Source organism: Engystomops pustulosus, chromosome 6 (genome assembly GCF_040894005.1).
Source record: "Engystomops pustulosus chromosome 6, aEngPut4.maternal, whole genome shotgun sequence".
Classification (NCBI taxonomy): Eukaryota; Metazoa; Chordata; class Amphibia; order Anura; family Leptodactylidae; genus Engystomops; species Engystomops pustulosus.
In genome coordinates this window covers 14,803,490-14,820,813 of record NC_092416.1, presented here as the reverse complement: position 1 = coordinate 14,820,813, position 17,324 = coordinate 14,803,490, and the positions used below count along the sequence as shown (strand labels likewise).

Here is a 17,324-nt window from a genome sequence, read left to right as displayed (position 1 = left end):
ATATTACTAAGCTGGGGGGCTGTATATGGGGTACAGTATATTACTAAGCTGGGGGCTGTATATGGGATACAGTATATTACTAAGCTGGGGGGCTGTATATGGGATACAGTATATTACTAAGCTGGGGGGGCTGTATATGGGATACAGTATATTACTAAGCTGGGGGGGCTGTATATGGGATACAGTATATAACTAAGCTGGGGGATGTATATGGGATACAGTATATTACTAAGCTGGGGGATGTATATGGGATACAGTATATTACTAAGCTGGGGGGCTGTATATGGGGTACAGTATATTACTAAGCTGGGGGCTGTATATGGGATACAGTATATTACTAAGCTGGGGGGCTGTGTATGGGATACAGTATATTACTAAGCTGGGGGGGCTGTATATGGGATACAGTATATTACTAAGCTGGGGGGGCTGTATATGGGATACAGTATATAACTAAGCTGGGGGATGTATATGGGATACAGTATATTACTAAGCTGGGGGATGTATATGGGATACAGTATATAACTAAGCTGGGGGGTTGTATATGGGGTACAGTATATTACTAAGCTGGGGGATGTATATGGGATACAGTATATTACTAAGCTGGGGGATGTATATGGGATACAGTATATTACTAAGCTGGGGGGCTGTATATGGGATACAGTATATAACTAAGCTGGGGGGCTGTATATGGGGTACAGTATATTACTAAGCTGGGGGGCTGTATATGGGGTACAGTATATTACTAAGCTGGGGGGCTGTATATGGGATACAGTATATAACTAAGCTGGGGGTTGTATATGGGATACAGTATATTACTAAGCTGGGGGATGTATATGGGATACAGTATATTACTAAGCTGGGGGGCTGTATATGGGATACAGTATATTACTAAGCTGGGGGGCTGTATATGGGATACAGTATATTACTAAGCAGGGGGGCTGTATATGGGGTACAGTATATTACTAAGCTGGGAGGATGTATATGGGATACAGTATATTACTAAGCTGGGGGCTAAATATGGGATACAGTATATTACTAAGCTGGGGGGGGCTGTATATGGGGTACAGTATATTACTAAGCTGGGGGGCTGTATATGGGATACAGTATATTACTAAGCTGGGGGGCTGTATATGGGATACAGTATATTCCTAAGCTGGGGGGCTGTATATGGGATACAGTATATCACTAAGCTGGGGTATGTATATGGGATACAGTATATTACTAAGCTGGGAGGATGTATATGGGGTACAGCATATTACTAAGCTGGGGGGATGTATATGGGATACAGTATATTACTAAGCTGGGGGGATGTATATGGGATACAGTATATTACTAAGCTGGGGGATGTATATGGGATACAGTATATTACTAAGCTGGGGGATGTATATGGGATACAGTATATTACTAAGCTGGGTGGATGTATATGGGATACAGTATATTACTAAGCTGGGGGGATGTATATGGGATACAGTATATTACTAAGCTGGGGGATGTATATGGGATACAGTATATTACTAAGCTGGGGGATGTATATGGGATACAGTATATTACTAAGCTGGGTGGATGTATATGGGATACAGTATATTACTAAGCAGGGGGGCTGTATATGGGGTACAGTATATTACTAAGCTGGGAGGATGTATATGGGATACAGTATATTACTAAGCTGGGGGCTAAATATGGGATACAGTATATTACTAAGCTGGGGGGGGCTGTATATGGGGTACAGTATATTACTAAGCTGGGGGGCTGTATATGGGATACAGTATATTACTAAGCTGGGGGGCTGTATATGGGATACAGTATATTCCTAAGCTGGGGGGCTGTATATGGGATACAGTATATCACTAAGCTGGGGTATGTATATGGGATACAGTATATTACTAAGCTGGGAGGATGTATATGGGGTACAGCATATTACTAAGCTGGGGGGATGTATATGGGATACAGTATATTACTAAGCTGGGGGGATGTATATGGGATACAGTATATTACTAAGCTGGGGGATGTATATGGGATACAGTATATTACTAAGCTGGGGGATGTATATGGGATACAGTATATTACTAAGCTGGGTGGATGTATATGGGATACAGTATATTACTAAGCTGGGGGGATGTATATGGGATACAGTATATTACTAAGCTGGGGGATGTATATGGGATACAGTATATTACTAAGCTGGGGGATGTATATGGGATACAGTATATTACTAAGCTGGGTGGATGTATATGGGATACAGTATATTACTAAGCTGGGGGGCTGTATATGGGATACAGTATATTACTAAGCTGGGGGGATGTATATGGGGTACAGTATATTACTAAGCTGGGGGGATGTATATGGGGTACAGCATATTACTAAGCTGGGAGGATGTATATGGGGTACAGTATATAACTAAGCTGGGGGGATGTATATGGGATACAGTATATAACTAAGCTGGGGGGATGTATATGGGATACAGTATATTACTAAGCTGGGGGGCTGTATATGGGATACAGTATATTACTAAGCTGGGGGGATGTATATGGGGTACAGTATATTACTAAGCTGGGAGGATGTATATGGGGTACAGCATATTACTAAGCTGGGGGGATGTATATGGGGTACAGTATATTACTAAGCTGGGGGGATGTATATGGGATACAGTATATTACTAAGCTGGGGGCTGTATATGGGATACAGTATATTACTAAGCTGGGGGGCTGTATATGGGATACAGTATATTACTAAGCTGGGGGGAGGTATATGGGATACAGTATATTACTAAGCTGGGGGCTGTATATGGGATACAGTATATTACTAAGCTGGGGGGAGGTATATGGGATACAGTATATTACTAAGCTGCAGGGGCTGTATATGGGGTACAGTATATTACTAAGCTGCAGGGGCTGTATATGGGGTACAGTATATTACTAAGCTGGGGGGCTGTATATGGGGTACAGTATATTACTAAGCTGGGGATGTATATGGGGTACAGTATATTACTAAGCTGGGGAGGATGTATATGGGATACAGTATATTACTAAGCTGGGGGGATGTATATGGGATACAGTATATTACTAAGCTGGGGGGCTGTATATGGGGTACAGTATATTACTAAGCTGGGGGGCTGTATATGGGATACAGTATATTACTAAGCTGGGGGGCTGTATATGGGGTACAGTATATTACTAAGCTGGGAGGATGTATATGGGATACAGTATATTACTAAGCTGGGGGCTAAATATGGGATACAGTATATTACTAAGCTGGGGGGGGCTGTATATGGGGTACAGTATATTACTAAGCTGGGGGGCTGTATATGGGATACAGTATATTACTAAGCTGGGGGGCTGTATATGGGATACAGTATATTCCTAAGCTGGGGGGCTGTATATGGGATACAGTATATCACTAAGCTGGGGTATGTATATGGGATACAGTATATTACTAAGCTGGGGGGCTGTATATGGGATACAGTATATTACTAAGCTGGGGGGATGTATATGGGGTACAGTATATTACTAAGCTGGGGGCTGTATATGGGATACAGTATATTACTAAGCTGGGGGGCTGTATATGGGATACAGTATATTACTAAGCTGGGGGGCTGTATATGGGATACAGTATATTACTAAGCTGGGGGGCTGTATATGGGATACAGTATATTACTAAGCTGCAGGGGCTGTATATGGGGTACAGTATATTACTAAGCTGCAGGGGCTGTATATGGGGTACAGTATATTACTAAGCTGGGGGGCTGTATATGGGGTACAGTATATTACTAAGCTGGGGATGTATATGGGGTACAGTATATTACTAAGCTGGGGAGGATGTATATTGGATACAGTATATTACTAAGCTGGGGGGATGTATATGGGATACAGTATATTACTAAGCTGGGGGGCTGTATATGGGGTACAGTATATTACTAAGCTGGGGGGCTGTATATGGGATACAGTATATTACTAAGCTGGGGGGCTGTATATGGGGTACAGTATATTACTAAGCTGGGGGGCTGTATATGGGATACAGTATATTACTAAGCTGGGGGGCTGTATATGGGATACAGTATATTAATAAGCTGGGGGGCTGTATATGGGATACAGTATATCACTAAGCTGGGGGGAGGTATATGGGATACAGTATATTACTAAGCTGGGAGGGCTGTATATGGGATACAGTTTATTACTAAGCTGGGGGGGCTGTATATGGGATACAGTATATTACTAAGCTAGGGGGGCTGTATATGGGATACAGTATATTACTAAGCTGGGGGGCTGTATATGGGATACAGTATATTACTAAGCTGGGGGGCTGTATATGGGATACAGTATATTACTAAGCTGGGGGGCTGTATATGAGATACAGTGTATTACTAAGCTGGGGGGATGTATATGGGATACAGTATATTACTAAGCTGGGAGGATGTATATGGGGTACAGTATATTACTAAGCTGGGGGGATGTATATGGGATACAGTATATTACTAAGCTGGGGGGCTGTATATGGGATACAGTATATTACTAAACTGGGGGGCTGTATATAGGATACAGTATATTACTAAGCTGCAGGGGCTGTATATGGGATACAGTATATTACTAAGCTGGGGGATGTATATGGGATACAGTATATTACTAAGCTGGGGGGCTGTATATGGGATACAGTATATTACTAAGCTGGGGGGCTGTATATGGGATACAGTATATTACTAAGCTGGGGGGCTGTATATGGGATACAGTATATTACTAAGCTGGGGGGATGTATATCGGGTACAGTATATTACTAAGCTGGGGGGGCTGTATATGGGATACAGTATATTACTAAGCTGGGGGGCTGTATATAGGGTACAGTATATTACTAAGCTGGGGGGGCTGTATATGGGATACAGTATATTACTAAGCTGGGGGGGGGGCTGTATATGGGATACAGTATATTACTAAGCTGGGGGGCTGTATATGGGATACAGTATATTACTAAGCTGGGGGGATGTATATGGGATACAGTATATTACTAAGCTGGGGGGCTGTATAAGGGATACAGTATATTACTAAGCTGGGGGGCTGTATATGGGGTACAGTATATTACTAAGCTGGGGGGCTGTATATGGGATACAGTATATTACTAAGCTGGGGGCTGTATATGGGATACAGTATATAACTAAGCTGGGGGATGTATATGGGATACAGTATATTACTAAGCTGGGGGATGTATATGGGATACAGTATATTACTAAGCTGGGGGGCTGTATATGGGATACAGTATATTACTAAGCTGGGGGGCTGTATATGGGATACAGTATATTACTAAGCTGGGGGGCTGTATATGGGATACAGTATATAACTAAGCTGGGGGATGTATATGGGATACAGTATATTACTAAGCTGGGGGGCTGTATATGGGATACAGTATATAACTAAGCTGGGGGGATGTATATGGGATACAGTATATTACTAAGCTGGGGGATGTATATGGGATACAGTATATTACTAAGCTGGGGGATGTATATGGGATACAGTATATTACTAAGCTGGGGGGATGTATATGGGGTACAGTATATTACTAAGCTGGGGCTGTATATGGTGTACAGTATATTACTAAGCTGGAGGCTGTATATGGGATACAGTATATTACTAAGCTGGGGGGATGTATATGGGATACAGTATATTACTAAGCTGGAGGCTGTATATGGGATACAGTATATCACTAAGCTGGAGGGATGTATATGGGATACAGTATATCACTAAGCTGGGGGCTGTATATGGGATACAGTATATTACTAAGCTGGGGGGATGTATATGGGATACAGTATATTACTAAGCTGGGGGATGTATATGGGATACAGTATATTACTAAGCTGGGGGGCTGTATATGGGATACAGTATATTACTAAGCTGGGGGGATGTATATGGGGTACAGTATATTACTAAGCTGGGGGCTGTATATGGGATACAGAATATTACTAAGCTGGGGGGCTGTATATGGGATACAGTATATTACTAAGCTGGGGGGCTGTATATGGGATACAGTATATTACTAAGCTGGGGGGATGTATATCGGGTACAGTATATTACTAAGCTGGGGGGGCTGTATATGGGATACAGTATATTACTAAGCTGGGGGGCTGTATATCGGGTACAGTATATTACTAAGCTGGGGGGGCTGTATATGGGATACAGTATATTACTAAGCTGGGGGGGCTGTATATGGGATACAGTATATTACTAAGCTGGGGGCTGTATATGGGATACAGTATATTACTAAGCTGGGGGGCTGTATATGGGATACAGTATATTACTAAGCTGGGGGGCTGTATATGGGGTACAGTATATTACTAAGCTGGGAGGATGTATATGGGATACAGTATATAACTAAGCTGTGAGGGCTGTATATGGGATACAGGATATTACTAAGCTGGGGGGATGTATATGGGGTACAGTATATTACTAAGCTGGGGGCTGTATATGGGATACAGTATATTACTAAGCTGGGGGGCTGTATATGGGATACAGTATATTACTAAGCTGGGGGGCTGTATATGGGATACAGTATATTACTAAGCTGGGGGGATGTATATCGGGTACAGTATATTACTAAGCTGGGGGGGCTGTATATGGGATACAGTATATTACTAAGCTGGGGGGCTGTATATCGGGTACAGTATATTACTAAGCTGGGGGGGCTGTATATGGGATACAGTATATTACTAAGCTGGGGGCTGTATATGGGATACAGTATATAACTAAGCTGGGGGATGTATATGGGATACAGTATATTACTAAGCTGGGGGATGTATATGGGATACAGTATATTACTAAGCTGGGGGGCTGTATATGGGGTACAGTATATTACTAAGCTGGGGGCTGTATATGGGATACAGTATATTACTAAGCTGGGGGGCTGTATATGGGATACAGTATATTACTAAGCTGGGGGGGCTGTATATGGGATACAGTATATTACTAAGCTGGGGGGGCTGTATATGGGATACAGTATATAACTAAGCTGGGGGATGTATATGGGATACAGTATATTACTAAGCTGGGGGATGTATATGGGATACAGTATATTACTAAGCTGGGGGGCTGTATATGGGGTACAGTATATTACTAAGCTGGGGGCTGTATATGGGATACAGTATATTACTAAGCTGGGGGGCTGTATATGGGATACAGTATATTACTAAGCTGGGGGGGCTGTATATGGGATACAGTATATTACTAAGCTGGGGGGGCTGTATATGGGATACAGTATATAACTAAGCTGGGGGATGTATATGGGATACAGTATATTACTAAGCTGGGGGATGTATATGGGATACAGTATATAACTAAGCTGGGGGGTTGTATATGGGGTACAGTATATTACTAAGCTGGGGGATGTATATGGGATACAGTATATTACTAAGCTGGGGGCTGTATATGGGATACAGTATATTACTAAGCTGGGGGATGTATATGGGATACAGTATATTACTAAGCTGGGGGGCTGTATATGGGATACAGTATATAACTAAGCTGGGGGGCTGTATATGGGGTACAGTATATTACTAAGCTGGGGGGCTGTATATGGGGTACAGTATACTACTAAGCTGGGGGGCTGTATATGGGATACAGTATATAACTAAGCTGGGGGATGTATATGGGATACAGTATATTACTAAGCTGGGGGATGTATATGGGATACAGTATATTACTAAGCTGGGGGGCTGTATATGGGATACAGTATATTACTAAGCTGGGGGGCTGTATATGGGATACAGTATATTACTAAGCTGGGGGGCTGTATATGGGGTACAGTATATTACTAAGCTGGGAGGATGTATATGGGATACAGTATATTACTAAGCTGGGGGCTAAATATGGGATACAGTATATTACTAAGCTGGGGGGGGCTGTATATGGGGTACAGTATATTACTAAGCTGGGGGGCTGTATATGGGATACAGTATATTACTAAGCTGGGGGGCTGTATATGGGATACAGTATATTCCTAAGCTGGGGGGCTGTATATGGGATACAGTATATCACTAAGCTGGGGTATGTATATGGGATACAGTATATTACTAAGCTGGGAGGATGTATATGGGGTACAGCATATTACTAAGCTGGGGGGATGTATATGGGATACAGTATATTACTAAGCTGGGGGGCTGTATATGGGATACAGTATATTACTAAGCTGGGGGATGTATATGGGATACAGTATATTACTAAGCTGGGGGATGTATATGGGATACAGTATATTACTAAGCTGGGTGGATGTATATGGGATACAGTATATTACTAAGCTGGGGGGCTGTATATGGGATACAGTATATTACTAAGCTGGGGGGATGTATATGGGGTACAGTATATTACTAAGCTGGGGGGATGTATATGGGGTACAGCATATTACTAAGCTGGGAGGATGTATATGGGGTACAGTATATAACTAAGCTGTGAGGGCTGTATATGGGATACAGGATATTACTAAGCTGGGGGGATGTATATGGGGTACAGTATATTACTAAGCTGGGGGCTGTATATGGGATACAGTATATTACTAAGCTGGGGGGCTGTATATGGGATACAGTATATTACTAAGCTGGGGGGCTGTATATGGGATACAGTATATTACTAAGCTGGGGGGATGTATATCGGGTACAGTATATTACTAAGCAGGGGGGGCTGTATATGGGATACAGTATATTACTAAGCTGGGGGGCTGTATATCGGGTACAATATATAACTAAGCTGTGGGGGCTGTATATGGGATACAGTATATTACTAAGCTGGGGGCTGTATATGGGATACAGTATATAACTAAGCTGGGGGATGTATATGGGATACAGTATATTACTAAGCTGGGGGATGTATATGGGATACAGTATATTACTAAGCTGGGGGATGTATATGGGATACAGTATATTACTAAGCTGGGGGGGCTGTATATGGGATACAGTATATTACTAAGCTGGGGGGCTGTATATGGGGTACAGTATATTACTAAGCTGGGGGCTGTATATGGGATACAGTATATTACTAAGCTGGGGGGCTGTATATGGGATACAGTATATTACTAAGCTGGGGGGGCTGTATATGGGATACAGTATATTACTAAGCTGGGGGGGCTGTATATGGGATACAGTATATAACTAAGCTGGGGGATGTATATGGGATACAGTATATTACTAAGCTGGGGGATGTATATGGGATACAGTATATTACTAAGCTGGGGGGCTGTATATGGGGTACAGTATATTACTAAGCTGGGGGCTGTATATGGGATACAGTATATTACTAAGCTGGGGGGCTGTGTATGGGATACAGTATATTACTAAGCTGGGGGGGCTGTATATGGGATACAGTATATTACTAAGCTGGGGGGGCTGTATATGGGATACAGTATATAACTAAGCTGGGGGATGTATATGGGATACAGTATATTACTAAGCTGGGGGATGTATATGGGATACAGTATATAACTAAGCTGGGGGGTTGTATATGGGGTACAGTATATTACTAAGCTGGGGGATGTATATGGGATACAGTATATTACTAAGCTGGGGGATGTATATGGGATACAGTATATTACTAAGCTGGGGGGCTGTATATGGGATACAGTATATAACTAAGCTGGGGGGCTGTATATGGGGTACAGTATATTACTAAGCTGGGGGGCTGTATATGGGGTACAGTATATTACTAAGCTGGGGGGCTGTATATGGGATACAGTATATAACTAAGCTGGGGGTTGTATATGGGATACAGTATATTACTAAGCTGGGGGATGTATATGGGATACAGTATATTACTAAGCTGGGGGGCTGTATATGGGATACAGTATATTACTAAGCTGGGGGGCTGTATATGGGATACAGTATATTACTAAGCAGGGGGGCTGTATATGGGGTACAGTATATTACTAAGCTGGGAGGATGTATATGGGATACAGTATATTACTAAGCTGGGGGCTAAATATGGGATACAGTATATTACTAAGCTGGGGGGGGCTGTATATGGGGTACAGTATATTACTAAGCTGGGGGGCTGTATATGGGATACAGTATATTACTAAGCTGGGGGGCTGTATATGGGATACAGTATATTCCTAAGCTGGGGGGCTGTATATGGGATACAGTATATCACTAAGCTGGGGTATGTATATGGGATAAAGTATATTACTAAGCTGGGAGGATGTATATGGGGTACAGCATATTACTAAGCTGGGGGGATGTATATGGGATACAGTATATTACTAAGCTGGGGGGATGTATATGGGATACAGTATATTACTAAGCTGGGGGATGTATATGGGATACAGTATATTACTAAGCTGGGGGATGTATATGGGATACAGTATATTACTAAGCTGGGTGGATGTATATGGGATACAGTATATTACTAAGCTGGGGGGATGTATATGGGATACAGTATATTACTAAGCTGGGGGATGTATATGGGATACAGTATATTACTAAGCTGGGGGATGTATATGGGATACAGTATATTACTAAGCTGGGTGGATGTATATGGGATACAGTATATTACTAAGCTGGGGGGCTGTATATGGGATACAGTATATTACTAAGCTGGGGGGATGTATATGGGGTACAGTATATTACTAAGCTGGGGGGATGTATATGGGGTACAGCATATTACTAAGCTGGGAGGATGTATATGGGGTACAGTATATAACTAAGCTGGGGGGATGTATATGGGATACAGTATATAACTAAGCTGGGGGGATGTATATGGGATACAGTATATTACTAAGCTGGGGGGCTGTATATGGGATACAGTATATTACTAAGCTGGGGGGATGTATATGGGGTACAGTATATTACTAAGCTGGGAGGATGTATATGGGGTACAGCATATTACTAAGCTGGGGGGATGTATATGGGGTACAGTATATTACTAAGCTGGGGGATGTATATGGGATACAGTATATTACTAAGCTGGGGGCTGTATATGGGATACAGTATATTACTAAGCTGGGGGGCTGTATATGGGATACAGTATATTACTAAGCTGGGGGGAGGTATATGGGATACAGTATATTACTAAGCTGGGGGCTGTATATGGGATACAGTATATTACTAAGCTGGGGGGCTGTATATGGGATACAGTATATTACTAAGCTGGGGGGAGGTATATGGGATACAGTATATTACTAAGCTGCAGGGGCTGTATATGGGGTACAGTATATTACTAAGCTGCAGGGGCTGTATATGGGGTACAGTATATTACTAAGCTGGGGGGCTGTATATGGGGTACAGTATATTACTAAGCTGGGGATGTATATGGGGTACAGTATATTACTAAGCTGGGGAGGATGTATATGGGATACAGTATATTACTAAGCTGGGGGGATGTATATGGGATACAGTATATTACTAAGCTGGGGGGCTGTATATGGGGTACAGTATATTACTAAGCTGGGGGGCTGTATATGGGATACAGTATATTACTAAGCTGGGGGGCTGTATATGGGGTACAGTATATTACTAAGCTGGGAGGATGTATATGGGATACAGTATATTACTAAGCTGGGGGCTAAATATGGGATACAGTATATTACTAAGCTGGGGGGGGCTGTATATGGGGTACAGTATATTACTAAGCTGGGGGGCTGTATATGGGATACAGTATATTACTAAGCTGGGGGGCTGTATATGGGATACAGTATATTCCTAAGCTGGGGGGCTGTATATGGGATACAGTATATCACTAAGCTGGGGTATGTATATGGGATACAGTATATTACTAAGCTGGGGGGCTGTATATGGGATACAGTATATTACTAAGCTGGGGGGATGTATATGGGGTACAGTATATTACTAAGCTGGGGGCTGTATATGGGATACAGTATATTACTAAGCTGGGGGGCTGTATATGGGATACAGTATATTACTAAGCTGGGGGGCTGTATATGGGATACAGTATATTACTAAGCTGGGGGGCTGTATATGGGATACAGTATATTACTAAGCTGCAGGGGCTGTATATGGGGTACAGTATATTACTAAGCTGCAGGGGCTGTATATGGGGTACAGTATATTACTAAGCTGGGGGGCTGTATATGGGATACAGTATATTACTAAGCTGGGGATGTATATGGGGTACAGTATATTACTAAGCTGGGGAGGATGTATATTGGATACAGTATATTACTAAGCTGGGGGGATGTATATGGGATACAGTATATTACTAAGCTGGGGGGCTGTATATGGGGTACAGTATATTACTAAGCTGGGGGGCTGTATATGGGATACAGTATATTACTAAGCTGGGGGGCTGTATATGGGGTACAGTATATTACTAAGCTGGGGGGCTGTATATGGGATACAGTATATTACTAAGCTGGGGGGCTGTATATGGGATACAGTATATTAATAAGCTGGGGGGCTGTATATGGGATACAGTATATCACTAAGCTGGGGGGAGGTATATGGGATACAGTATATTACTAAGCTGGGAGGGCTGTATATGGGATACAGTTTATTACTAAGCTGGGAGGATGTATATGGGGTACAGTATATTACTAAGCTGGGGGGCTGTATATGGGATACAGTATATTACTAAGCTGGGGGGCTGTATATGGGATACAGTATATTAATAAGCTGGGGGGCTGTATATGGGATACAGTATATTACTAAGCTGGGGGGCTGTATATGGGATACAGTATATTACTAAGCTGGAGGGGCTGTATATGGGATACAGTATATTACTAAGCTGGGGGGATGTATATGGGATACAGTATATTACTAAGCTGGGGCTGTATATGGGATACAGTATATTACTAAGCTGGGGGGATGTATATGGGATACAGTATATTACTAAGCTGGAGGGCTGTATATGGGATACAGTATATTACTAAGCTGGGGGATGTATATGGGATACAGTATATTACTAAGCTGGGGGGCTGTATATGGGATACAGTATATTACTAAGCTGGGAGGATGTATATGGGGTACAGTATATTACTAAGCTGGGGGGCTGTATATGGGATACAGTATATTACTAAGCTGGGGGCTGTATATGGGGTACAGTATATTACTAAGCTGGGGGGCTGTATATGGGGTACAGTATATTACTAAGCTGGGGAGCTGTATATGGGATACAGTATATTACTAAGCTGGGGGGCTGTATATGGGATACAGTATATTACTAAGCTGGGGGCTGTATATGGGATACAGTATATTACTAAGCTGGGGGGCTGTATATGGGGTACAGTATATTACTAAGCTGGGGGGATGTATATGGGATACAGTATATTACTAAGCTGGGGGGATGTATATGGGATACAGTATATTACTAAGCTGGGAGGCTGTATATGGGATACAGTATATTACTAAGCTGGGGGGCTGTATATGGGATACAGTATATTACTAAGCCGGGGGATGTATATGGGATACAGTATATTACTAAGCTGGGAGGCTGTATATGGGATACAGTATATTACTAAGCTGGGGGGCTGTATATGGGATACAGTATATTACTAAGCCGGGGGATGTATATGGGATACAGTATATTACTAAGCTGGGGGGCTGTATATGGGATACAGTATATTACTAAGCTGGGGGGGCTGTATATGGGGTACAGTATATTACTAAGCTGAGGGATGTATATGGGATACAGTATATTACTAAGCTGGGGGATGTATATGGGGTACAGTATATTACTAAGCTGAGGGATGTATATGGGATACAGTATATTACTAAGCTGAGGGATGTATATGGGATACAGTATATTACTAAGCTGGGGGATGTATATGGGGTACAGTATATTACTAAGCTGGGGGGGGGCTGTATATGGGATACAGTATATTACTAAGCTGGGGGGGCTGTATATGGGATACAGTATATTACTAAGCTGGGGGATGTATATGGGGTACAGTATATTACTAAGCTGGGGGATGTATATGGGATACAGTATATTACTAAGCTGGGGGATGTATATGGGATACAGTATATTACTAAGCTGGGGGGCTGTATATGGGATACAGTATATTACTAAGCTGGGGGGCTGTATATGGGATACAGTATATTACTAAGCTGGGAGGATGTATATGGGATACAGTATATTACTAAGCTGGGGGGCTGTATATGGGATACAGTATATTACTAAGCTGGGGGGCTGTATATGGCATACAGTATATTACTAAGCTGGGGGGCTGTATATGGCATACAGTATATTACTAAGCTGGGGGATGTATATGGGATACAGTATATTACTAAGCTGGGGGGGGGGCTGTATATGGGATACAGTATATTACTAAGCTGGGGGGGGCTGTATATGGGGTACAGTATATTACTAAGCTGCAGGGGCTGTATATGGGATACAGTATATTACTAAGCTGGGAGGGGACTGTATATGGGGTACAGTATATTACTTAGCTGCAGGGGCTGTATATGGGATACAGTATATTACTAAGCTGGGAGGGGACTGTATATGGGGTACAGTATATTACTTAGCTGCAGGGGCTGTATATGGGATACAGTATATTACTAAGCTGGGAGGGGACTGTATATGGGGTACAGTATATTACTTAGCTGCAGGGGCTGTATATGGGATACAGTATATTACTAAGCTGGGAGGGGGCTGTATATGTGGGGCAAGATTTTATCCCTATATAATGAAGGGATGTGTTATATGTGGGGTAGTGTGCGGTCAGTTGTGTTGTGAGGGGTATATATTATTTAGGAGCACAGTGTTGTTATCCAGGAGACTTCATACTGTAAGTGACTGTGGTATTTTTAGGGACGCCGGGTGGAGATGCTGCACGGAGCTGAAGATATCCGACCGTGAATTCAGCCGTGATACGTCATGGATTGGAGAACCCGGAATAAAGTCCTCCTGATGGAAGGTACTAGATGCCACTAATGCCTCTCAGATCATGTAGTCAGTCACACAGTGTCAGGGAGCTGTCTGTAGGGTTGTTAATTGTTAGTAAAGTTTAAGGATTTACTTAACAGGGAGTGGGGGGGGGGGCAGCATTTTAATATTCGCCTCAGGCAGCAAATATGCTAGAATCGGCCCTGGTCACTGTGAAGAGATTAAAATGTAACTAAGAACCTCAAATTAGTTTTGTAAATGTATCCTAGTGGAAATACATCACTGTATAGTGCGTGCATGTGAGGTCCAGTTCTTTCCTTTCCCCATGTGTGTTCCCCAGGTGTTTTTAAATTAGCAGGAGAGTGCATATAGGGGCCGTCTACTTCCTCTCAGCTAGCGCCTTATACCACATGGAACAGTGAGTATTTAAGACCTGTTCACACACTGTGAGTATCTAATTCCTGTTCACATGGTGCAGTATTACATGGCTATCTACTGCTTCTGTGGTGTGATGTGGTGGGCACTAGGGGCCCAGAGCCATGGGTGCTATGCATGTCAGTATGGGTGCTGGGAGGCAACAAGGTCTTGGTTCCTGCCGGTGCTCTCCCGCAGCGGCAGTGGACGCCATGGTGATGCCGCACCTTATAGAGTAGGGACCCACAACAACAATGTCACCGTGAAGAGTTAAAGGGGTTCTCAGGAGGTGGAAAAACATGGCTGCAGTCTTCCGAAAACAGCACCACACCCGACTATGGTTACTGCCGGTACTGCAGCTCAGCTGTATAGAAATGAATGGAGCTTAGTTGCAATACCACACACTACCCATGGTCAGGTGAGGTGCTGTTTTTGGAAGACTGCAGCCATGTTTTTCCACCTCCAGAGAACCCCTTTAAGTGGCTTATGCAATTTGATCAAAATGTAACTAAGAACCTCAAGGTCATTTTTTGTAAATTTATCTGAGCGGTAATATATCATTGTATACAGTCATGGCCACAAGTTTTGAGAATGATACAAATGTTAATGTTTACAAAGTCTCCTGCATCAGGTTTTATAATGGCAATTTGCATATACTCCAGAATGTTATAAAGAGGGATCCTTTCCAGCCCCTCCCAGTGGGAAACTGCCTAGTCACACAGCAGATGCTAATGAAAGGTACAATATAACAGATCTTTTCTTCTGTAAAACCAATTTTTAATACAAAAACACTTTGGCAGTGTATGTACTATGCTCTGTGGGGTCTGGGGGAGAGCTAAAAATGGCTCTCCTGGTGACAGGTTCCCTTTAAGTAATCACGTATTACTGGTAATCCAGGAAAGGAGGGTCGGTGAACGCTGTATACCACAGATGCTCTGGTCTGTTAATTCAAGCTTTAAAAGTATGTGTTTTGCATTCATGATTATATATGTATAGTGTCAATTAAAAAAAAAAAGTAGTCCCCACTATTGTGTGCACTGTGTTCCAAGCAGTGATGTTTTAAATGACCACTACAATGTGTCAGTGCAGGTAACATGTATCAGCCTTGACTACAGAAGGTTTATCTCACAGAGCGTTGTCTGGACTGGAGACATCACAGTAAGGAGAGGTAACGGCTTCTCTTGCATCATAGAACTTACCTGTATCATATGAGAATTCAGAACCGCACACATGTTCTTCAAAACAAGGCAGGGAGATAGCAGTACAAGCCAAGGAATCAGATTCACAATATATACAACTTAGGGAAATTTCTGCAAATAAAATAATTCCCATAATTAGCAAATTCATGATTTATTACGCTATTTCTTAGCACATTGGCCGAGATTTATCAGGCAGTCTACGCAACACCCTCATTATATATAAAAAATAAACTTTGGACTTGCTCCCGCAGCTCCTCTTTTCTCTCAGCTTCATGTGTAGCACCATAGACAGAGATGAGTCACATCCGCCTCTACCCACACTGTGACACATGAAGTCCAGAGGGAAGAGGAGCTGCAGGGAGCACTGGATGTAAGTACTAAGGTTATTTTTTATATAATTAGGGTCTGTTGCTGGGTATTTCATTTCTATAGGATGGTGCTGGACATTTTATTGCTGGGGGAGGCTGCTGGACATTTCATTGTTGTAGGAGGCTGCTGGACATTTCATTACTGGGGGAGGCTGCTGGGTATTTCATTTCTGTAGGATGGTGCTGGACATTTCATTGCTGTAGGAGGCTGCTGGACATTTCATTGTTGTAGGAGGCTGCTGGACATTTCATTGCTGTAGGAGGCTGCTGGACATTTCATTGCTGTAGGAGGCTGCTGGACATTTCATTACTGGGGGAGGCTGCTGGGTATTTCATTTCTGTAGGATGGTGCTGGGTATTTCATTTCTGTAGGATGATGCTGGACATTTCATTGCTGTAGGAGGCTGCTGGACATTTCATTGCTGTGGGAGGCTGCTGGGTATTTCATTTCTGTAGGATGGTGCTGGACATTTCATTGCTGTAGGAGGCTGCTGGGTATTTCATTTCAGTAGTATGATGCTGGACATTTCATCACTGGG

General features: G+C 42.6%; 1 long non-coding RNA gene across 1 annotated transcript in view; it reads right to left on the bottom strand.

Moving 5' to 3' along the window:
- Positions 1–16,505, bottom strand: part of LOC140066209 (uncharacterized) — a 33,170-nt gene extending 16,665 nt beyond the window's left edge. The window contains exon 1 of the long non-coding RNA XR_011848163.1: positions 16,418–16,505. This is a non-coding gene — a long non-coding RNA (uncharacterized lncRNA). The remainder of the gene's footprint in view (positions 1–16,417) is intronic.
- Between the last annotated feature and the right edge of the window lie 819 nt (positions 16,506–17,324).